This window comes from Cherax quadricarinatus, chromosome 1 (assembly GCF_038502225.1).
Source record: "Cherax quadricarinatus isolate ZL_2023a chromosome 1, ASM3850222v1, whole genome shotgun sequence".
Taxonomy (NCBI): Eukaryota; Metazoa; Arthropoda; class Malacostraca; order Decapoda; family Parastacidae; genus Cherax; species Cherax quadricarinatus.
The window spans coordinates 79,740,846-79,757,107 of NC_091292.1; the positions used below are offsets into that span (position 1 = coordinate 79,740,846).

General features: G+C 38.4%; 2 protein-coding genes across 8 annotated transcripts in view; one reads left to right on the forward strand and one right to left on the reverse strand.

The window, feature by feature from the left end:
- Window positions 1-16,262, forward strand: part of LOC128688956 (receptor-type guanylate cyclase Gyc76C) — a 619,662-nt gene that overhangs the window by 406,315 nt on the left and 197,085 nt on the right. The gene's annotated exons all lie outside the window — the stretch shown is intronic.
- The window catches only part of LOC138852424 (forkhead box protein P2-like), a 113,721-nt gene continuing 100,017 nt past the window's right edge, over window positions 2,559-16,262 (reverse strand). The window contains exons 2-3 of one of the 2 annotated variants that reach the window (XM_070083081.1): window positions 3,487-3,550; window positions 2,559-3,396 (exon numbers count right to left, since the gene is read on the reverse strand). The gene's annotated coding sequence lies outside the window, so the exon portion shown is untranslated. The remainder of the gene's footprint in view (window positions 3,397-3,486; window positions 3,551-16,262) is intronic. The other variant, XM_070083083.1, reaches the window with a different exon arrangement.

Consider the following 16,262-nt stretch of genomic DNA (forward strand, 5'->3'; position numbering starts at 1 on the left):
CTCTTATACCGTAATGGTCAAGTTTGTGGAGTAGGATGTCATGGTCTACTGTGTCAAAAGCTTTTCTTAGGTCAATAAAAATTCCTAGTGGATATTCCTTATTTTCCAATGCTGTGTAAAGCAGATCTAGCATTTTTATGATTGCATCATTAGTGCTTTTATTTTTCCTAAATCCAAATTGGCAGGGGTTGAGTATGTTTTGTGCTGTTATAAATGAATATAGTCTCTTGTGCATGAGTTTCTCAAAGATTTTGGATAGCAATGGTAAGTTTGATATTGGCCTATAGTTGTTTAAGTCTGTAGGGTCACCACCTTTATGTATTGGTGTAACCCTTGCCATCTTGAGTAGTTTCGGGAAGGTGCTAGTTTCTAGTGACTTGTTAAAAAGTAATGAAATAGCATGCGAAAGGATATGGGCCGCTCGCTTGTACAGTAATGGTGGGACATTAGACAGATTCCCTGAGTTGTTTTTAAGTGACTTTATAATCTCTGTGACTTCCGAGGGCTCAGTTGGTGCAAGATAGAAGGAATTTGGGAAATTCCCATCTAGGTAGTCCCCGGCATGGGCATTGGTATGTGGGATTTTATTGGCGAGATTAGATCCTATGGTTGAGAAGAAGTCGTTTATCTTGTTAGCTGTGTCAGTGGGATGTAGTGGTGTTTCATTAGGTTTAGTTAGGACAATATTCTTGTTTTTTTTCAGTTTGTGGGTCCCTAGAATCTGAGAGAGTGTTTTCCAGGTCTTTTTTATATCTCCTCTAGTGTCTGTGAATCTACTGGAGTAGTATAGTTGTTTGGCTTTCTTTATTACTTTGGTGAGAACTGATGAATAGTGTTTAAGAATATCTTTGTGTATTAAGCCCTGTCTATATTGCTTTTCATATTGGTGTTTCTTGTCAATGGATTTCAGAATGGTGCTGGTTAGCCATGGGCAACCAAGCCGTTTGTTTGTGATCTGTTTCGTTTTTATAGGACAATGTTTGTTGTATAGTCTAAGTAATTTGTTAAGAAAAATGTCTGTCCAGTCATCAATACCATTGGCCTTGGAGAATTCTGTAGGCCAGTCAACAATCTCTAGGTCAGCTGTGAACTTCCTTATTGAGGCCTCGTCATGGAGTCTAAATGAGACTTTGTTGTATTCAAGTGGTGGTTTATTAATGTTTGTCAGGAGGAAGGTAGGGTAGTGGTCTGTAGTGCTATCTGTGATTATCCCTGATTTAAGGGGGGCTAGTATATTGGTCCATATGTGGTCTATTATGGTTGCACTTGTCTCAGTGAGCCTGGTTGGTTTAGTTATTGTTGGTATGAGAAGTGTGTTGTTCATATTGTTGATGAAATCAGTTACAGGCTGATCATCTAGTAAGCCAAGGTTGATGTTGAAGTCTCCAGCTAAGAGAAGGTGGTGCTTATTCATTTGTCTGTTTGTTATTAGTGACTTTAATTTCTCACTGAAATTTGGGATGTTTGTGTGAGGTATCCGGTAAATGGCACCGATTGTTATAGGTGTCTTAAGGTTTTTTACAGTAAAATTAGCAAAAATGTATTCGCCATATTCATCACTAAAGCAAGTGGTGCTAATACAAGATAATTGGTTAGAGTAATAGATTGCAATACCACCCCCAACTTGGTTTGGTCTGCAGTTGTGAATTGCTGTGTATCCTGGTAGAGGGTAGATATCTATTGTGTCCTGCTTAAGCCAGGTCTCAGTAAGAATAATGCAGGAGAAGGGTGTCTTTAGTGATTCAAGGAGTGCCAGGAGGTCATCATAGTGTTTGCTTAAGGACCTGATGTTGTAGTTAAGTACTGATAGACTTTTAGCATTGTTTAGGATAGTGCTGGCTTGTGTATCTGTGTAATAAAGGCAGTTACTTTCCAATAGGTTTTGATTGGGTGTCAGATTATGGAAGTTTAGATCAGGGTCAACGTGATCAATCATCTTCTAGGTTTAAATTATGGTTATTTATATCCTTAGTTATGTGTTGAGTTCTAGTACTGATATCTGTAGTGGTGGGAAGCTTGGATAAGTATATAGCTAGAGTATTTTGGTTATATAGAGTATAGTCACTACTACACATAATGAAGTTGATGTTGTCTATGTGTTGTGCTGGAATGAACTAAAGTACAACTAGGTATAAACTAGTAATATAAAAATACAAATTTAAAATAGAACAAGACTCTCACTTGTAATTGCACTAATGTCTAATATAATGACTTTTGTGGAGTCTATGTTTTGAGCTAGAATGAGCTATAGTACAACTAGATTTAATCTAATAATATAAAAATGCAAATTAAAAATAGCACCAGTCTCTCACTAGTAATTGCACTATGGTCTAATATAATGAATTTGGTATTGACTATAGTACAACTGAGTTTAATCTAATAATATAAAAAAGGCACAAGACTCTCAATTGTAATTGCACTAAGGTCTTATATAAGTTGTTTACAAGAATTAGAGTATAACTAGATTTAAATTGACAGGATAAAATACACAAGTTAAGGTAGCAAAAGAATAATAATAAAAAAAAAAATTGTAAAAATAAAAATGGCAATGACTTGGTTATAATATGCTAGTAAGATGGTAGATAGGATAATATAAAAGTTGTAGTTGAAAATACTAGTTTAAAAAAATATAGAATAAAATGGTCAATAAAGGAAGTTTACAATAAGTTTGATCAATATAGTTTAAAGCAAAATTGGGCAATAATAGGGATTTTAGAATAAAATTGGGCAATTGAGTATTTCTTAAAGTGAGGTAGAATTATTGAGGACAAGTTATGGCTAGTTTATAATAAAATAAGATGGAACAGTGATGCGGTAAGTTGTAAAAAAAGGAGATAGATTCTGTAGATATTAAACAAATTAAGACTATGAGGTAGAATGGTCGTTGAATACAACAATGACAATCAAAAGTAGTTGGGGTATTAGAATTTTAGGGGGGTACAAATTTATGACAATATAACACTAACTGGTGACTGTGGGTATTATCTGCACTTTACTCTGATTCTGTTAGTCCAGCCTCACTTAGGAATGTTTTAAGGTCATGTTCTGTAGAGATGAAGTATCTCTTCCCAGTGGGCTGTTTCCTAACTGCGATTTTTCCATCCCTCACAAAGCACTGGTGGATTTTTTGGGCATAGCGTAATTTTCTTAGCCGATAAAGAAGGTTTTGTCTTATTTTGGTAAGGCACTCATTGATGTAAACATCAGTTTTCATAGAAATAGATGTTTTTAGTAGGTTGTTTCTTTGTAGGCTAGTTTGGAATTTTAACAGCACTGTTTTTTTACCTGCTTGGTAGCCCATCAGTTTGCAATCCTTTAGGTCATCACTACGTATGTTAAGGCGAATGTGGTCCTTGATAAGCTGCAGGGTGGTCTCCATGCAGGTCTCTTGGGTTACTGTGGGTGGGAGATGTTTGCTGTTAACTACAAGAGCGTCAGATAGCTGCTGTTGGTCATTATGGTCTAACTGTTGCATATGTGTCTTACCTAACATGGTCTTGGAAGTTGGTTATGACATTGGCAAGTTGTTGGTCCACTCTTGATCTTTCCTCTGTAATGTTGGTACAAAGTAAGTAGGGTGACTTGGTCTTTTACAGTGTTGATAGTGTCTAGGGACACATCCCCTACCCACTCTGAAACCTCCTTGCTCATCCGCAATCCTACATTCTGTCTTACCTCTAATTCTTTCAATTATAACCCTACTGTACACTTTTCCTGGTATACTCAGTAAACTTATTCCTCTATAATTTTTACAGTCTCTTTTGTCCCCTTTCCCTTTATATGAAGGGACTATACATGCTCTCCGCCAATCCCTAGGTACCTTCCCCTCTTTCATACATTTATTAAACAAAAGTACCAACCACTCCAACACTATATCCCCCCCTGCTTTTAACATTTCTGTTATGATCCCATCAGTTCCAGCTGCTTTACCCCCTTTCATTCTACGTAATGCCTCGCGTACCTCCCCCACACTTACATTCTGCTCTTCTTCACTCCTAAAAGATAGTATATATATTTATTTATTTATTTATTTTTTATTTGGACATGATACATAGTTGTTCAAAGAAATATAGTGATTGGGCGCACATGCCAAAAGCCCCTTGTATGCAGAGCATTATGGGCAGGCTTAAAATTAACTTAAGATTAACTAAGCAATGATATATTCAATGGTAAAAATTATAGTAAACAAATTACAACATGAAGTACAAATGAGTATTTCAGATAAGAAGCATTAAAGCTGTACAAATTTGTAGCATAACAATGTAAATATAATTGAATCAGATTGAGTAAAATCAATGATTTGTAGTGCAGAAACAGGTCATATGGTCATTAGATGAGTTACTGTGCATTCAAGAGAATGGAGTATTCTCTTAGGTAATGTATATGTATTTTATGTATTATATATGTATATATGTATTATATATGTATATATATATTGCTCTTTGCTGATGACACTGTGCTCTTGGGAGATTCTAAAGAGAAGTTGCAGAGATTGGTGGATGAATTTGGTAGGGTGTGCAAAAGAAGAAAATTAAAAGTGAATACAGGAAAGAGTAAGGGTATGAGGATAACAAAAATATTAGGTGATGAAAGATTGGATATCAGATTGGAGGGAGAGAGTATGGAGGAGGTGAATGTATTCAGATATTTGGGAGTGGACGTGTCAGCGGATGAGGTGAATCATAGAATTGATGAGGGAAAAAGGGTGAGTGGTGCACTTAGGAGTCTGTGGAGACAAAGAACTTTGTCCTTGGAGGCAAAGAGGGGAATGTATGAGAGTATAGTTTTACCAACACTCTTATATGGGTGTGAAGCATGGGTGATGAATGTTGCAGCAAGGAGAAGGCTGGAGGCAGTGGAGATGTCATGTCTGAGGGCAATGTGTGGTGTGAATATAGTGCAGAGAATTCGTAGTTTGGAAGTTAGGAGGAGGTGCAGGATTACCAAAACTGTTGTCCAGAGGGCTGAGGAAGGGTTGTTGAGGTGGTTCGGACATGTAGAGAGAATGGAGCGAAACAGAATGACTTCAAGAGTGTATCAGTCTGTAGTGGAAGGAAGGCGGGGTAGGGGTCGGCCTAGGAAAGGTTGGAGGGAGGGGGTAAAGGAGGTTTTGTGTGCGAGGGGCTTGGACTTCCAGCAGGCGTGCGTGAGCGTGTTTGATAGGAGTGAATGGAGACGAATGGTTTTTAATACTTGACGTGCTGTTGGAGTGTGAGCAAAGTAACATTTATGAAGGGGTTCAGGGAAACTGGCAGGCCGGACTTGAGTCCTGGAGATGGGAAGTACAGTGCCTGCACTCTGAAGGAGGGGTGTTAATGTTGCAGTTTAAAAACTGTAGTGTAAAGCACCCTTCTGGCAAGACAGTGATGGAGTGAATGATGGTGAAAGTTTTTCTTTTTCGGGCCACCCTGCCTTGGTGGGAGTCGGCCAGTGTGATAATAAAAAAATAATGTATTATATATGTGGAGAGAAATAAATGGGATCAGGTCAGGGGTTTCAAATAGAGTTAGAGCTAAAGAAGGAGTAGCAATAATGTTGAAGGATAAGTTATGGCAGGAAAAGAGGGACTGTAAATGTATTATTCAAGGATTATGTGGAGTAAAATAAAGGCTGGATGTGAAAAGTGGGTTATAGTAAGTGTATATGCACCTGGAGAAGAGAGAAGTGTAGAGGAGAGAGAGAGATTTTGGGAAAAGTTGAGTGAATGCGTTGGGAGTTTTGAACCAAGTGTGAGAGTAATGGTGGTTGGGGATTTCAATGCTAAAGTGGGCAAAAATGTTGTGGAGGGAGTAGTAGGTAAATTTGGGGTGCCAGGGGTAAATGAAAATGGGGAGCCTTTAATTGAGCTATGTGTAGAAAGAGGTTTAGTAATAAGTAATATATATTTTATGAAGAAGAGGATAAATAAATATGAAAGGTATGATATAGCAAGTAATGAAAGTAGTAGTGGATAAAAGATTGATGGGTAGGCTCCAGGACGTACACGTTTATAGAGGGGCAGCTGACATATCGGATCATTATTTAGTTGTAGCTACAGTTAGAGTAAGAGGTAGATGGGAAAAGAGGAAAATGGCACCAACAAGTAAGAGGGAGGTGAGAGTGTATAAACTAAGGGAGGAGGAAGTTCAGGTGAGATATAAGCAACTATTGGCAGAAAGGTGGACTGGTGCAAGTATGAGCAATGGGGCGCTTTAAGAGGGTTGGAATAGTTTTAAAAGTGCAGTATTAGAATGTGGGGGAGAAGTTTGTGGTTACAGGAGGGTTAGTGCAGGAGGAAAGAGGAGTGATTGGTGGAATGATGAAGTAAAGGTTGTGATAAAAGAGAAAATGTTAGCTTATGAGAGGTTTTTACAAAGCAGAAGTGTTATAAGAAGAGTAGAGTATATGGAGAGTAAAAGAAAGGTGAAGAGAGTGGTGAGAGAGTGCAAAAGGAGAGCAGATGATAAGAGTGGGAGAGGCACTGTCAAGAAATTTTAATGAAAATTAGAAAAAATTTTGGAGTGAGTTAAACAAGTTAAAAAAGCCTAGGGAACAAATGGATTTGTCAGTTAAAAACAGAGTAAGGGAGTTAGTAGATGGGGAGATGGAGTTATTGGGTAGATGGCGAGAATATTTTGAGGAACTTTTAAATGTCGAAGAAGAAAGGGAGGCAGTAATTTCATGCACTGGCCAGGGAGGTATACCATCTTTTAGGAATAAAGAAGAGGATGTGAGTGTGGGGGAGGTGCGTGAGGCATTACGTAGAATGAAAGGGGGTAAAACAGCTGGAACTGACGGGATCATGACAAAAATGTTAAAAGCAAGGGGGGACATAGTGTTGGAGTGGTTGGTATTTTTGTTTAATAAATGTATGAAAGAGGGGAAGGTACCTAGGGATTGGCAGAGAGCATGTATAGTATCTTTATATAAAGGGAAGGGGGACAAAAGAGATTGTAAAACTTATAGAGGAATAGGTTCACTGAGTATACCAGGAAAAGTGTACGGTAGGGTTATAATTGAAAGAATTCGAGGTAAGACAGAATGTACGATTGTGGATGAGCAAGGAGGTTTTAGAGTGGGTAGGGGATGTGTAGATCAAGTGTTTACATTGAAGCATATATGTAAACTATTTAGATAAAGGTAGGGAAGTTTTTATTGCATTTATGGATTTAGAAGAGGCATATGATAGAGTGGATAGGGGAGCAATGTGGCAGATGTTGCAAGTATATGGAATAGGTGGTAAGTTACTAAATGCTGTAAAGAGTTTTATGAGGATAGTGAGGCTCAGGTTACGGTGTGTAGAAGAGAGGGAGATACTTCCCGGTAAAAATAGGTCTTAGACAGGGATGTGTAATATCACCATGATTGTTTAATATATTTATAGATGGGGTTGTAAAAGAAGTAAATGCTTGGGTGTTCGGGAGAGGGGTGGGATTAAATTATGGGGAATCAAATACAAAATGGGAATTGTCGCAGTTACTTTTAGCTGATGATACTGTGCTTATGGGAGATTCTAAAGAAAAATTGCAAAGTTTAGTGGACGAGTTTGGGAGTGTGTGTAAAGGTAGAAAGTTGAAAGTGAACATAGAAAAGAGTAAGGAGATGAGGGTATCAAATGATTTAGATAAAGAAAAATTGGATATCAAATTGGGGAGGAGTATGGAAGAAGTGAATGTTTTCAGATACTTGGGAGTTGAGGTGTCGGCAGATGGATTTATGAAGGGTGAGGTTAAGCATAGAATTGATGAGCGAAGAAAGGTGAGTGGTGCATTGAGGTATATGTGGAGACAAAAAACATTATCTTTGGAGGCAAAGAAGGGAATGTATGAAAGTATAGTAATACCAACACTCTTATATGTGTGTGAAGCTTGGGTTGTGAATGCAGCAGCGAGGAGGCGGTTGGAGGCAGTGGAGATGTCCTGTCTAAGGGCAATGTGTGGTGTAAATATTATGCAGAAAATTCGGAGTTTGGAAATTAGGAGGTGTGGAGTTTATAAAAGTATTAGTCAGAGGGCTGAAGAGGGGTTGTTGAGGTGGTTTGGTCATTTAGAGAAAATGGATCAAAGTAGAATGACATGGAGAGCATTTAAATCTGTAGGGAAAGGAAGGTGGGGTAGGGGTCATCCTCAAAAAGGTTGGAAGGAAGGGGTAAGGGAGGTTTTGTGGGCGAGGAGCTTGGACTTCCAGCAGGCGTGCGTGAGTGTGTTCGATAGGAGTGAATGGAGACAAATGGTATTTAGGACCTAACGATCTGTTGGAGTGTGAGCAGGGTAATATTTAGTGAAGGGATTCAAGGGAAACTGGTTATTTTTATATAGCCGGACTTGAGTCCTGGAAATGGGAAGTACAATGCCTGCACTCTAAAGGAGGGGTTCAGGATATTGGCAGTTTAGAGGGATATGTTGTGTATCTTTATATGTACATATATGCTTCTAAGCTGTTGTGTTCTGAGCACCTCTGCGAAAACAGTGATTATGTGTGAGGTGAAAGAGTTGAATGATGATGAAAGTATTTTCTTTTTGGGGATTTTCTTTCTTTTTGGGTCACCCTGCCTCGGTGGGAGATGGCCAACTTGTTAAAAAAAAAATTATTATTATTATTATTATTATTATTATTATTATTATTATTATTATTATTATTATTATTATTATATAAATAATTTGTAATTTTTATTCACACAAAAAATATAAGATTTACTGTTATTCCTTATTGCAATAATTGTATGAATAATGTCAACTCATTCACGACAGCATATTGAAATGGACGGTGACGTCTTTTGTTTACTCTGAAACAGCCAAGCAATGGATCATTTCTCCTCGGTTGAGCTCTATTTCAAGGTACTTTTTGTCGTGAAAGCAATTAAAATCATAACTATTTTTGTAATATATCTTCCATTCTATCAAATGAGACCAAAAAAACGAGAATACAACCATAAAAATCATCCCAAATTACTGAAAAGGGGTGGCTAATTGCTGAGAAGTGAACTCCATTATTTTTGCGTAGATTTCTTTAGGGTAAGAGTGATTTTCTATAGTTACCCTTCAGGCGCATAACATTTTCTGTTATGAGTGCGGTCACTTTTTTTTTTTTTAATCCCTTCCGGCTCTCCACCCTTCAGTACCGCTCTGTATGTCAGTTTTTATTAATTTGGGCATCTTTACCATGCTTCTACATTATTTATGCTATTCCTAATATTATTCTGGAATAAATATGATAAGTAGATAACCTTTATTGATAGTAATAGTATAATTATACAATATTCTGTAGCGCTGTGAGCTTACACGTCAATACATCATTGTGAAGCATGAGTTACTGAGAGACATTGCTGGCGTCTTCTCCCTCTCTCTTGTATAGCCCCACACACCCTCCAATACCTCTCGATATATGTATGTCAGTTTTTATTATTATTAACCCTTTCAGGGTCGACAGGCCCTGTCAGAGACTTGTTCTCAGGGTCGGCCAAATTTAAAAAAAAAAAAAAAAAAATTTTCTCATGAAAAGATAGAGAATCTTTTCCCGATCATAATGACACCAAAAGTATGAAATTTGATGGAAAACTTACGGGATTATGCTCTTGCAAAGTTATCAGTTTCAAAGATGTTTATGCATCGGCGATTTTTCCCACTTTGAACCCTATTTTCAGCCAATTCCAGTGTACTTGTCAACAAAAATCATAACTATTTCGCTAAAACTCCATTTTTTCTATCAAATGAGTACAAGAAACCACCCATTTCCCGATTTCAACTATGCAGAATTTAGCAATTTTGCCAATTTCACACAAATTTCAAAAGATGCCAATTTCCGAATAGGGTCCAGAATAAACAAGAAAGACATTCCTGGCACTAAAATAACATTTCCTCTGTTCATTAGTGATGTTCCCATGCCCCTCTTACATTCTTTTGCTTTCCACTTTGAATTTTTATTCTCACAAAAAAAATCGAAGATTTACTGTTATGCAGACTACTGCATTGGTGTAGAAATGGTATAAATATTATCAGCGCACTTGTGAAAGAAGATTAGACTCACCAGTTGACGTGTATTGGACGCATAGCATGATTTGTTTACTTTTGAACTTTGGTAAAAATCGAACATTTCTGCTACTTTGAGCACAATTTCAAGGTAGTTTTCTTTGTGAAACCAGTCAAAATCATCTCAATTTCTGTAATATGTCTTCCATTCTATGAAATGAGACTAGGAAAATTAGAATACAACAATAAATACCATACGAAAATACAGTGCAAAGTCTCTGTTTCAATCCAAAAACATGGTCAAAGTTTTTTTTTTCTCATTACGCACTGTGTGCTGCAGGATTTTTTTTATACTGCGCACACTGACCACATAGACCCATTCTTTCATATGTAGGCTTACCAGCTTTCTCTCACTAGATTTGAGGGCGCTAGAATTTAGGCATCCTAGTACGTCAAAAACCCTGGTGCGTAAGCCGTACTAGTATGGCCGAAACCCTGAAAGGGTTAATTTGGGCGTATTTATTGTGCTTCCACTGCCTAGTTATTATGGCTTGAAATCCTGTCGATGCTTACACTGCCTCTTTCACTCTATCTTTATCCTTCAAGATAGTGCAAATGGTAGAATGCACCAGCTTCAAGTCATTGTCTATCACTTGCACTTTCTTACCAGCTTCATACTTGTTTATAATCTTCATTTTCACCTCAAGATTGAGAGCCTCCCTTTGTTTCTCGGCACTTCCTTCAGGTGAAGTCAAGATCTTCCTTTACACAGACATCCTGTACTATGGGATGCACAAAAAAGTGGACATTTGAGACAGTGAATGATAATGTAGTGAGTGGCTGTAATAAGCAGACTGAGATACTTGACACTGAGACACTGCGCTGCCTGTATCCATGACCCAAGTTCTCGTATGGCATAAAATCATAATAATAATCAAAATACTACTGCTAATAATAATATAATATAATAATAATAATAATAATAATAATAATAATAATAATAGTAATAATAATAATAATAATAATATCATAAAAATAATAAATAATTGCTCTGGAGTGGTTTAACCCTTTGGCTGTTTTGGTCGTATATATGTCTTACGAGCCACCGTTTTTGACATATATATACTCACAAATTCTAGCAGCTTCAAATCAAGCAGGAGAAAGCTGGTAGGCCCACGTGTGAGAGAATGGGTCTGTGTGGTCAGTGTGCACCATTTAAAAAAATCCTGTAGCACAGAGTGCATAATGAGAAAAAAAAAACTCCGACCGTTTTTTTTAATTAAAATGCCAACTTTGTGGTCTATTTTCGTATAGTATTTATGATTGTATTCTCATTTTCTTGTTCTCATTTGATAGAATGGATGAACAACGAATATGTTATTTTAGAGCCAGGAATGTCTGCATTGTTCATTCTGGACCTTATTTTGAAATTGTCATATTTTTTAAATTTTTGTGAAATTGGCCAAATTGCAAATTTCTGACCATGTTATTGGGTAGTTGAAATTGGTAAATGGGCAGTTTCTTGTACTCAATTGATAGAAAAAATGGAGTTCTAAAGAAATAGCTGAGTTTGGTCCACTGGAACAAAGGAATTAGCTGAAAATAGGGCTCAAAGTGGGCAAAATAGTTGATTCATAAATATCGCCGAGGTCGCTAACTTCGCGAGAGCATAATTCCATCAGTTTTCCATCAAATTTCATTCTTTTGGTGTCATTACAATCGGGAAAAGATTCTCTTATCATTTCATTAGAAAAAATAATTATTTTTTTTTAAATTGTGCAACACCAGGAGACACCTCAGGATTTGGGGTTGCGACAGTCAAGGGGTTAAATGTCACACATATTTTGTACAGGTTTGGTAGCTGACATTTAAACCCCTCCAGAGTGATTATTATTATTATTTTTTTTTCAACAAGTCGGCCGTCTCCCACCGAGGCAGGGTGACCCAAAAAGAAAGAAAATCCCGAAAAGGAAAATGCTTTCATCATTCAACACTTTCACCTCACTCACACATAATCACTGTTTTTGCAGAGGTGCTCAGAATACAATAGTTTAGAAGAGTATACATATAAAGATGCACAACATATCCCTCCAAACTGCCAATATCCCAAACTCCTCCTTTATAGTGCAGGCATTGTACCTCCCATTTTCAAGACTCAAGTCTGGCTATATAAAAATAATTGGTTTCTCTGAATCCTTCACTAAATATTACTCTGCTCACACTCCAACAGCTCATCAGGTCCCAATTCGTCTCCATTCACTCCTATCTAACACGCTCACGCAGGTTTGCTGGAAATCCAAGCCCCTCGCCCACAAAACCTCCTTTACCCCTTCCCTCCAACCTTTTTGAGGATGACCCCCTACCCCGCCTTCCTTCCCCTACAGATTTATACGCTCTCCATGTCGACCCATCGACTGCTCTTATTTGGAAAAGCTCATACGTGGATGCACTCACAAGTAGAGGTTCTACTGTATTATTATTATAATTATGTATTATTTATTAGTATGTACGTATTCTTATAATAATTTATATTATATTACATATACAGTGGACCCTCGACCAACGATGGCATCGTCTAATGTTAAATCCGACTAGCGATACATTTTAACGTAAAAATTTTGCATCGACTAGCGCTAAGAAACTCGACCAACACGATTCGTTCCATTCGAGACACGTCCACTTGTGGCCTGAGTGTGCCAGTGTTTACAAGCCAGCCAGCCACCGTGGTCCCATCCAAACATACAGTCCGAACATTTCATATTATCACAGCGTTTTTAGTGATTGCACCTGCAAAATAAGTCACCATGGGCCCCAAGAAGGCTTCTAGTGCCAACCCTACAGCAAAAAGGGTGAGAATTACTATGGATATGAAGAAAGAGATCATTGCTAAGTATGGAAGTGGAGTGCGTGTCTCCGAGCTGGCCAGGTTGTACACAAAACCCCAATCAACCATTGCTACTATTGTGGCCAAGAAAATGGCAATCAAGGAAGCTGTTCTTGCCAAAGGTGCAACTATGTTTTCGAAACTGAGATCGCAAGTGATAGAAGATGTTGAGAGACTGTTATTGGTGTGGATAAACGAAAAACAGATAGCAGGAGATAGCATCTCTCAAGAGCTCATATGTGAAAAGGCTAGGAAGTTGCATGACGATTTAATTAGAAAAATGCCTGCAACTAGTGGTGATGTGAATGAATTTAAGGCCAGCAAAGGTTGGTTTGAGAGATTTAAGAATCGTAGTGGCATACATAGTGTGATAACCTTTTTTGATGAAAATCACCCTGACACAGCTACTGCAAGCCGTGTTGGCAACCTGTACACTGACAATGTTGTGAAACACTTTAGGAATGCCATAAAGGAACGGGAGGTACAGGCCTCTATGGACAGATATGTTGTGCGACAGAGGTCCAGTGACTCTCAAGCTGGTCCTAGTGGCATTAAAAGAAGGAGGGAAGTAACCCCGGAAAAGGACTTGACACCTCAAGTCCTAATGGAAGGCGATTCCCCTTCTAAACACTAACACCATCCACACTCTCCCCTCCTCCTATCCCATCAATCACCAGATCTTCAATAAAGGTAAGTGTCATGGAATTGTTCATGTCTTCTTCAGTTTGGGTGTATTAAAATTAATATTTCATGTGGTAAAAATTTTTTTTTTAATACTTTGGGGTGTCAGGAACGGATTAATTTGATTTCCATTATTCCTTATGGGGAAAATTAACTCGACTAATGGTAATTTCGACTAACAGTGAGCTCTGAGGAACGGATTAATACCGTTGGTCGAGGGTCCACTGTATTATTATGTATATAATTATTATATGCATATTATTATTATTATTATTATATTAATAGTACATACATATAATAATAACCTTGCTTACCATCTGGAATTTTTATTCAGACAAAAAATAGAAGACTTAATGTTATGCAGACTACTGCATTGTTGTAATAATTGTACAAATAATGTCAACCCGTTCGTGAATCCATATTAGAATGGTCACTCAGTTACGTCATTTGTTTACTCTTGAACATTGGCAAAAATCAAACATTTCTGCTATTTTGAGCTCAATTTCAAGGTACTTTTCATTGTGAAAGCAATGAAAATCATATCTATTTCTGTAATATATCATCCATTCTATCAATTGAGACCCAAAAAATGAGAATACACCCATAAAAACCATACGAAAATGCTATACGGCTAAGGGCCGGCTAATAGCTGAGAAGTGAACTCCGTTATTTACAGTCAGATTTCTTTCAATTTTGGTGTATGTTAAGAACCATCTTTCCATCATACATTGCCCAAGTTTCAATAAGATAGTCCAACAAGCAAATGAGATCCAATTTCTAATCTTGTATAACCTGTCACTTCTGTCAGGCCTGGTTTTGTCAGAGAAGTGCAACATACGTAACAGTAAGATAAACCTGTTCACTGGTATTATTTCACTGAAGGATGGGTAGAAATTAGCCGATCTGTGGACCAGTATGCTTTTATATTATGCTTATAGACGTGAGGCATAAGCATTATTGTTGCAAAAAGCAAATACATTTCTGCAACAGTCGTCTCTTTCCACCTGTGTAGTCTTGACTTTGGTGATAAGATCGTATTTGCCATGGTGTACTGAAAATACTTATTACTTTCCCTGGCAATAATTTCCATCAATGGCTGGTCAAAGAATAATTCAAAGAATTCCAGTTCATTGGCCGTGGTTCCAAGGGGACAGGTAGGTAGAATTCCACTTTGAGAGTCATCAAAGTGGTGAGGCTTGGGAACAAAATTGGGATTTTGCTGCCAATCCCACATACGGTTTTGTGGTGGATACTGGACATCATAGGCTGGTTGTATGGGTGGTTGTGGTTGTGGTGGGCTGGTGGCTGACGCTCCGCTTTGTCCTTGAACTGACGAGTCAGCAGCGTGGATCCCTGCGTGGCCTGGTGAGTCACGCATGGCGGTGCCACTACCACCACCAGCACCACTAACACCATCCACTGATGCCTGTGGCCCATCCATGCCAAGTGTAGCCACATCATCCTCACTATCACTACCTAAAACGGGTGTAGGGCCACGGGATGTACTCCGGGATGTACTCCGTCCCCTGGGCACAGCATAGGGTACACTACCCGAGCGCATGCGGCGGCAAACATACCGACGCTTCACTGGTGAATATGATTCCTCACTATCACTACTCGAATGATCGTCGAGCGCAATAAAATCACAATCCACGTCAGAATCATCGTCATTACTGAAGTCAGAGGCCTGGCCACGCGAAAATTTTAGTTTTCTCTTACGTTTAGGAACACCCGACCGTGAGTCACGAGTGCCCACACCAGAGGTAGAAGGTCGAGGATCGTCGGGGTTTTCTGCACTATTATCGATATCCTGGTCATTATTTTCGGTCACTAACTTATCAAAGCCGTAGAATTCGTCTTCATTTGCACTTCCATCAGTGTCAGAACTATCAGACAGGAAGAGGAGAGTCCCAATTTTCCGGGGAGTGAGAGCTGACTTGCGACGAGGCATGGTGAACAAGGGTGACTGAGCCGGCGTTCCCACAATGCTATGCAGGCGCCTAGATTTTTTGTTTATGGCGCACACCCATGGCGCAGACCCATTCTCTCACATGTAGGCCTATGAGCGCTTTCGCGCTAAATTTGACGGCGCTAGAATTTTGGCATAGATCTACGGTTTGGACACTCACCGAAAAGCCGTAGATCTACGGGACGGACCCTGAAAGGGTTAAGCACAAATGAATATTTCAAAGACAGGTCATATGGTCATTTACTGTGTTGCTGAGCATTCAGTAGAATGGAGTATTCTGTTAAGTAATGTAATTAAAAATAACAAAGTTTGATTGGGTCACAGGTTAAACATTTATGAGATACAATTATTCAGTATTTATTTAGTTGTGGGTGAGTAAATGATTTTTAAGAAGAGACTTGAATTTATAAACAGACAGTGTTTCTTTTATTCCTTATTGCAATAATTGTATAAATAATGTCAACCCATTCACGACTGCATATTGGAATGGACAGTGACATCATTTGTTTACTCTAAAACAGCCAAGCAATGGACCATTTCTCCTAGGTTGAGCTCTATTTCAAGGTACTTTTCGTCATGAAAGCAGATGGAGCAGTAACAGAGTCTGTTTGGGTAGAGTTCGTGGAGGGTCAAGAAAAACTAATTCTAGGTGTAATATACCGACCTCCAGGCTTGGATCACGATAGAGGGAGACTTCTTTGGGACGAAATTGTTAGGGCTTCTGGACACAGTAACGTAGTCATAGTAGGGGATTTTAACTTTAGCCAAATTGACTGGAATT